An 8,031-nucleotide genomic window follows, 5' to 3' on the forward strand; every position below is an offset into this window, starting at 1 on the left:
TGCAATCTTTATTGGTGGAAAAAATTTTGCTAAGAACTTTTGGACCAAATCATCCCAAGTTGTAATTGAACCAGGTGGTAAAGAAGATAACTAACTTTTTGCCTTGTCTTTAAGAGAAAAAAGAAACAATCTTAGTCTTATTGCTTCATTAGAAACACCATTATAGTGAAAAGTGTCACATAATTCAAGAAAATTAGAAAGGTGGAGATTTAGATCATCGCTTGATAATCCTCCAAATTGTATGGAAGTTTGGACCATTTGTATAATTACAAGCTTTATCTCAAAGTTGTTGGCTTGAATAGCTAGCCTTTTAATAGATGGTTAAAAACCATCTGTATTAAGAACTACATAGTCCCTCAAAGTTCTTTGCCCTTCGTTATTTGCATTCACCATTAAAGTAGGTGTAGTGGTGTTGATTGCTATTTTCTTCTTCTTTTAAAGGTTCTTTCAATTTCTTAATCAACTAAAGCTAAGTTAATACATTTGGATCTATGCATGCAAACAAAAAAAGATCAAACAAAAGAAAAATAAAAATAAATAAACAAAAAAAAGTTTAGATTATAAGAGCTTAGGAATTCTTCTTGATATTGTGAACATTGCTATAATCCCTGGCAATGATGCCAAAAACTTGATTGCTTCTTTCGTAGAGAGCCTGCAAGTGCATAGATCAAGTAATAAAGTGGAGTATTCCAATATCATCTCCTCAGGGATTATGGAATAGAATGTTGGGTTGCTCACAATTACCAAAAGTGAAAGTCTAATAGCTTATATCTAAATAGATGAAAAATTAAGGTTTTAAGGTTATAGGGATCAAGATAAAAGGCAATGTGGTAGTAGGGTTCTTAACTTCACCTATTGTCACTAGGATAGTAAAAGAGTAATGCTAAAAACTAAATTTAATAAAATAATAATTAAAAGATTACAAAACAAGAAAATAAAGTAATAGCCAAATGCTTTTAAAAAAATTGGGGATTGCATGAAAACAACTTAAAGAACAATAAAGAAAAGAGTGATGTCCAAATCTTGCAAGGAAAATAAAAGAACTTGTCTCTTGAAAAATAAAAATTGCTTTTGCTGAATTTAAAATAAACAAGAGCAGGATTTGAATATTAAAAATAAGAAAAGAAAGATCATGAATGAAATACTTCTTAATTAAAAAAGAATTTAAAGAGCAAAGATTTATTTTTGGTAAATCTATCTCCTAAGCTAATAACTTATCTAAAGAAATAAAATAACTAAGAACTAAGAACTAAAAGAGAGAAGAGAAGTGAAGAGTGGCTTGATGGAATGAGGTGAATGGCCTCTTATCTATAAGGTGGGATTCAACCAAAAGGGTGGGAATTACAAGTTGTATTTTCAAATTCATACTTTAGGTGATAAGCTTATCTTCATTTTCTCAAGAGTCATAGCCAAATAAGACTTCTTCAAGCTTAAGCATGCTTGGTCGAATGGGGTCTTGATGGTGTAGTCTTGGTCTTTCATCATGTCTTGAAGCAATCCTGATCAAATATCCACTATTGGATTTGGCTAAGGCTTGAGATTTCAAGAATAATTTGATTTTTCATCAATTATCTTGATAATTACTTTACAGACTTCTTATTTTACCAAAATTCTTCATTAGATCAGCAAAGAGTCCATCATGAGCACAACCACTCTTGGCCAAATAAAAAAGAGTTCTTGGTGTCTTGAAATTCTTCAATGCTAAGTATAAAAGTCATTATTGGATAAAATTTTCTTTGGTTGAATGGATTGAGCTTGTAGAGTCCATGGTCTTGCAACTTCTTATTCTCCCTTGCATGGCCAAATATGATAGAGTCCTTGTGCAATTCATTCTCTTCATGACTAAACAAAGAAAGCATGCTTGTCTCAAAATTCTAATATCTTGATTGAATATGGTGGAATCTAAGTGAGCTTGAAATTGCATGAATATGGATCAAGATGATCAACATTGAGGTTCCATTATTAGGTTGAATACGCTTCCTACATGCTTGCAAGAAAATGAAATCTTGAGCTTAAAAAACCTAAAGCCATGAAAATAACATGAAAAGCACTAAAAATCATTTAAAAATTTAAATTTCAGCACTATTTTGACATTAAAAACTCCATATATTTTGGCGCTATTACTTTATTTCATACATATAACTCAAGTAAAAAGAATGCAAAACAATTCAACATAATTCAATTCAAAGATAGAATAGATTTCATATGTTTACTTTCTCCTTCCTTCTCTATTAATTTTAGACTCACATACTTGACTTAAGATGAAAAAGTCTTTTAGGCTTGTAATATAAGACTTGGGTCAAGGTAGGAAAATGAAAATTTTGGCTCAAAACCCTAAGCTTACTTTCTTTGAAATTTCTTGGACTTTGAAAAGTTGAGAGCTCTTTTTGAAACTTTAACTTTTGAGGCATAATTTATACTTCAAGATATCTTTTTTTTTTCTTTTCCTTTTTTGGGAAAATAATAACCAGTTTTGGCTTTATCAGGCTTTGCCTTTGTTTTTGACATTTTCTTGCTTTCATTCCTTGCACCTCCCTTCCTCTCAAAATTATAATCATGTCCATAATACAAGTAAGAACAATTGGGTTCGATAAACAAAAAATAATAATAATCAAAGAAAAAGCTTATTGGCTTATTATGTGGCTAAATAAACAAAGAAAAGGGAATAATATAATAGGCTCAAAATAAAGGTACTAGGGATGCATCATTAAAACTGGGCTTGAAAAGGCTTAAATAGTCTAAAAAACTGCCTAGATCATCTCTTGAGTTAAATATAGTTGAAGATTTTACCTTAAGGGTTGAGTAGGTGAATTCTAGAGCACTATTTCATATTCTCAAATTTCATGCAAATTCACATCTTACGAACTTTCACAAAAATCATAGCATTTCATTAAAAAAGAATAGAAACATATATATAAAAATCATGTCCAAAGAGAAACAAGTTTAAGAATTCCTTTCAAGTTCCACTATAACCATAATTAAACTTCATATCGTACTTTTGTCAATCTTGGAAAATATATGCAAAATCAATTAAGTGTGCATAATAATGAGATCCAGTATGTCAATTTGGTTTGAAAGCAAACATGGGATCATAATTTTTAAAACATTTAAGTTCAAAAAGCTTTATTTTCCTCTACACTTAAATTTAACAATGTAGAAAACAAGGGAAAAAGAAATACTCCCCAAATTTACTTAAGGTCAAATTTCCATTTGTATGAGGCATTATCCTTGCTTCATTTCATCCCTACAAATAAAAGAAAAACAACTTAAACAAAAATGTTAAAAACATACCTATCCCAAAAATAATGAAAACATGAACCATAAAAACAAGATTTAGGTTGCCTCCAAAACAATGTCAGTTTTGGTTAAGCTTGACATCCTTAAATCTATGTCTCAGTTAAACACACAACTTCCTCCACTTATCTTATGGTCCCTCCTTGATATACTTTTAGTTGATGCCCATTAACCTTAAAAGGTTACTTTTCTTCTCTATCCATAATTTTTACTACTTCATAAGGAAAAACTTGGGTCATAATAAAGGGTCCACTCCATCTCGACTTTAGTTTTCTAAGGAATAGTTTTAACCTTGAGTTGAAGTGCAACACGTTTTGTCCAAACTCGAAATTCTTTTTCCATTACCTTTTTGTCATGTCTTTATTTCATTTTTTCTTTGTATAGCTTGGTATATTCATAGGCTTGCAATCAAAATTCATCCAATTCATTCAATTTTAGTAGCTTTCTTTCACCAACTAAAGTTTGATCAAGGTTTAAATTTTGGATGGCCTAATAAGCTTTATGCTTCAACTCTATAGGTAGATGACAGTCTTTCTTATAGACTAATTGATAAGAAAACATTGTTGAAGGGGTCTTGTATGCCATCTTGTAAGCCCACAATGAATCATTCAATTTGGTTGCCCAATCTTTCCTAGAAAGATTGACTATCTTTTTAAAAATCCTTTTTATCTCTCTATTAGAGACCTCAACTTACCCATTTGTTTGAAGATGGTATGCAGTGGCAATCTTATGGGTCACTCCATATCTAGCTAGTAGTTTCTCAAAGATCTTATTGCAAAAATGAGTACCTTTTTCATTTATAATGGCCCTAGGTGTACCAAACCTTGAAAAAATGTTCTTCTTCAAAAATCAAAGTACTACCTTAGCATCATTGGAAGGTGAAGCAATTACTTTAACCCATTTGAGACATAATCCATAACTAGTAGGATATACAAATTTCCTTAAGATGACACGAATGGCCCCATGAAGTTTATCCCTTAAATGTTAAAGATTTCAACTTCTAGGATACTATTGAGGGACATTTGGTCAAGTTTCCAACCTTTTGACATCTATTACACTAAGTAGTAAATCTATATGAATCTTTAAACAAGGTAGGCCAATGAAAACCTCATTGTAATACCTTAGCTGCTATTCTTTCCCCTCTATAGTGCCCTATATATTTTGAAGCATGGCATTGTTGCAAAATGTTTTTTACCTCATCCTAAAAAACACACCTTTGTAATACCTAGTCTTTACATTACTTAAATAGGAATGAGTCATCCTAAATGCAATACTTAACATAATGTAAGAATTTTTTCTTTTGTTAATAAGTTAAATTAGGTGGGAGAACATTACTTGCAAGATAATTTACCAAGTCAACATACCATAGTGGTCTTTGAATGGCTAAGAGTTGTTCATCAAGAAATAACTCTTGAATAGACTCCTCATCATTGCCTTCTCTTTTGATCTTTGACAAGTGATCCGTTACATGGTTTTTGTAACTTTTTCCTCTTTCATTTCTAGATCAAACTCTTGTAATAATAACACCTATCTATCAAACATGGTTTTGTATCTTTTTTTGTAATCAAGTACTATATAGCTACATGATCTATTTATACAACCACTTTTGTTCCCATCAAATAGGGTTTGAACTTTTCAAAAATGAAGAGCATGACAAGTAATTCTTTTTTTATAGTAGCATAATTGAGCTGGGCATCATTGAGAGTCTTACTTGCATAGTGGATAAGGTGAAAGACCTTGTCTTTTCATTGCCTAACACAACCCCTATTGTGAAATCACTTACATCGCATATTAATTCAAAAGGTTGTTTCCAATTAGGTCATGAGAGAATAGGTGTAGTAATCAACTTATCTTTTAAAGTTTGAAACACTTTTACACAAAATGAACTTAAACTTGGCATCTTTTTCCAATAGTTGGCATAACGGTTTAGAGATCTTAGAGAAATCATGAATGAATCTCCTATATAAACGAACATGTCCTAAGAAACTTCAAATCTCTGTAACTGATATTGATGAAGGTAATCTTTCAATCACATCTATTTTTGGTCAATCATTTGCTATTATTTTTTACAGATACTTTATGCCTAAGTATAATCCTTTCTTGCACCATTAAATGACATTTCTCCTAGTTTAGTACTAGGTTGGTTTCTTCATATCTTTTGAGTACCATAGACAAATTAGCCAAACATAGTTCAAAGTTATCATCAAAAATTGAAAAATCATCCATAAATACCTCAGGATTTCTTCTACCATGTTTGAGAAGATTGCCATCATACATTGTTAGAATGTTGCAGGAGCATTGCACAACCCAGAAGGCATTCTTCTGAAAGTGAAAGTGCCATATAGACAAGTGAAAGTGGTTTTATTTTGATTTGAAGAGGCTATAGGTACTTGATTATAACTAGAATGCCCATCGAGTAAGCAGTAATACTCATGTCCTACCAATCTATAAAGCATCTAGTCTACAAATGGAAAGGGAAAATGATCCTTGCAAGTGGCTTTATTTAATTTTTTATAATCCATACAAACCCTCTATCTAGTTATAGTTCATGTAAGGATCAGGTCATTATTCTAATTGGTCACCATTATCATGCCTTCTTTCTTTGGTACACACTAAACTAGGCTTACAATGAACTATTTGAAATAGGATAAATAATTCCAGCTTTCAGTGATTTAATGACTTTTTTCTTGACCACCTCTTTCATGGCAAAATTTAAATGCCTTTGCTGTTTAATTGTTGCCTTGTGCTCATTTTTTGGCAGGATCTTATGCAAGCATATAGTCAAGCTTATACCTTTGATGTTTGCTACTGATCAAGCAAATAGCTTTTTATGCTTTTTTAGTACTTCTAGCACCTTTACCTATTGCTGTTGGCTCAAAGTTGAAGAGATAACAATTGTGAAAGTGGATGCTTCACCAAGGAATGCATACCTTAAGTTAGATGGAAAGGGCTTTAATTCCACAACTAGTGGCTTCTAATAGATAGTTTGATTGTTGTTTTCACCTTACGTTCTGTTTCTGCACTTGTTATTATGACTCCAACTGCCTCTTAATTTGTTCGAACATTTTATATACCTTAATGTGAAAGATCTCCTTTTTCATTATGCATGCTCATTGTTAGTTCCCTATTTTGCATATCAATTATGGCTTTTCCCATTCTTAAGAAAGGTTTCACTAATGTGACTGAAACTTTGACCTCTTTGTCAATTTTTAGGACCATAAAATCTATTGGGAGCATCAGCCTTGATTCATACCATTAAGTTCTCAACCACACCTTCAGGATGTTTGATAGATTTGTCAGCCAACTATATTATTGTAATTGTTGGTTTGAGTTTTCTTTTTCTCAGTGTACTAAAAATAGTAAAGGCATTACATTAATACTTGCATCAATGTCACATAATTCTTTATCAAAATACTGAATACCAATAATATTAGAAATAGTAATATTCCTTGGATCTTTTAGTTTCGGTGGTATCCTCTATTGTATGATGGTATTGCATTCTTGAGCAATTGCCACTATTTCATGATCATCCCATCTTCGTTTCTCGGACAAAATTGCCTTTAAGAACTTGCATATTTAGGCATGTATTCTATGGCTTCAGTAAAATGAATGGTGACTTGCAAGTTTTTAAAGAGTTTAGCAAAACTTAAAAATTGTCTTTCCTTTTTTTGCCACTGGAATCTTTGAAGAAATGGAATTTTTGAATCCTTCAACCTTGAGGGAGCTTTTGAAAAATGTTTGATACTTTTTACACTTACTTTTGGCAACTTGGGGGTCACTTTTTGAGTAGGTGCTTCATCGGGTAGAGTTTTTCCACTCCTCAAAGTTATAGCTATTACCTTATCTTGTTGCTTGAAGAGATCTTTAGCCAGTGTGGTAACTTGAAATTCAATGTTTTTAATGGATTTGCCTTGATCTTGTAAGGTAGATTGTTGGTGCACTAGGGTCTCAAGGATGGGTAACTTATGATGTTGAACAAATTGAATAGTTGCTTTCTCAAGCTAACATTTTCCATTAAAATGGGGTCCTTCACATATATCACATGACACAAAAGGGTTTTGGATTGCATTCACACGGTTGGTTTGGGGTTGGGCTCCTAAAGCTGCATCTTTTTGGTTAGGGTGGTTAACTGGGAATTAATGGAGGTGATAACATCTATCTTAAATAAACCAATAGACTTTTTACTTACTTTTTTCTCCATGCCCCACTGGTAGTTATTGGCATCCATCTCTTCGATTAGATCATTTGCTTCCTCAGAAGTTTTGCTCATAATTACCCCTCTAATAGATGAGTCTAAAGTGGTTCTCATGGGTGGTCTGAAACCATTATAAAAAATTTGCATTTGCAATCTTTAAGGTAATTCATGATATGGGTACTTCCTTAATAAATCTTTGAATCTTCCCCATGCATCATATAGTGTTTCACCATCTGCTTAGAGAAATGTGGTGATCTCATTCCTTAGCTTTGTTGTTTTAGCTAGTGGGAAAAACTTTGCCAAAAACTTTTGCACCAAATCATCCCATGTTGTGATTGAGTCAAGTGGTAATGATGTTAACCAACTTTTTGTCTTATCCCTAAGAGAAAAAAAAAGTCTTAGTCTAATAGCTTTGTCAAAAACACCATTATAGCAAAAAGTATCATATAATTCAAGAAAATTAGAAAGTTAAAGATTAGGATTATTGCTTGGTAGCCTTCCAAACTGCACAAAAGTTTGGACCATTTGTATTATTGAAAGCT

At 32.1% G+C, this 8,031-nt stretch overlaps 1 non-coding gene across 1 annotated transcript; it reads left to right on the top strand.

Moving 5' to 3' along the window:
• Positions 1-7,652: 7,652 nt before the first annotated feature.
• On the top strand, positions 7,653-7,759 carry LOC149518462 (small nucleolar RNA R71). The gene has a single exon (XR_016343402.1). It is a non-coding gene; the product is annotated as a small nucleolar RNA R71 (small nucleolar RNA).
• Positions 7,760-8,031: the final 272 nt, after the last annotated feature.

Source organism: Durio zibethinus, chromosome 6, assembly GCF_047325235.1.
Source record: "Durio zibethinus cultivar Kanyao isolate XHJ-2024 chromosome 6, ASM4732523v1, whole genome shotgun sequence".
Classification (NCBI taxonomy): domain Eukaryota; kingdom Viridiplantae; phylum Streptophyta; class Magnoliopsida; order Malvales; family Malvaceae; genus Durio; species Durio zibethinus.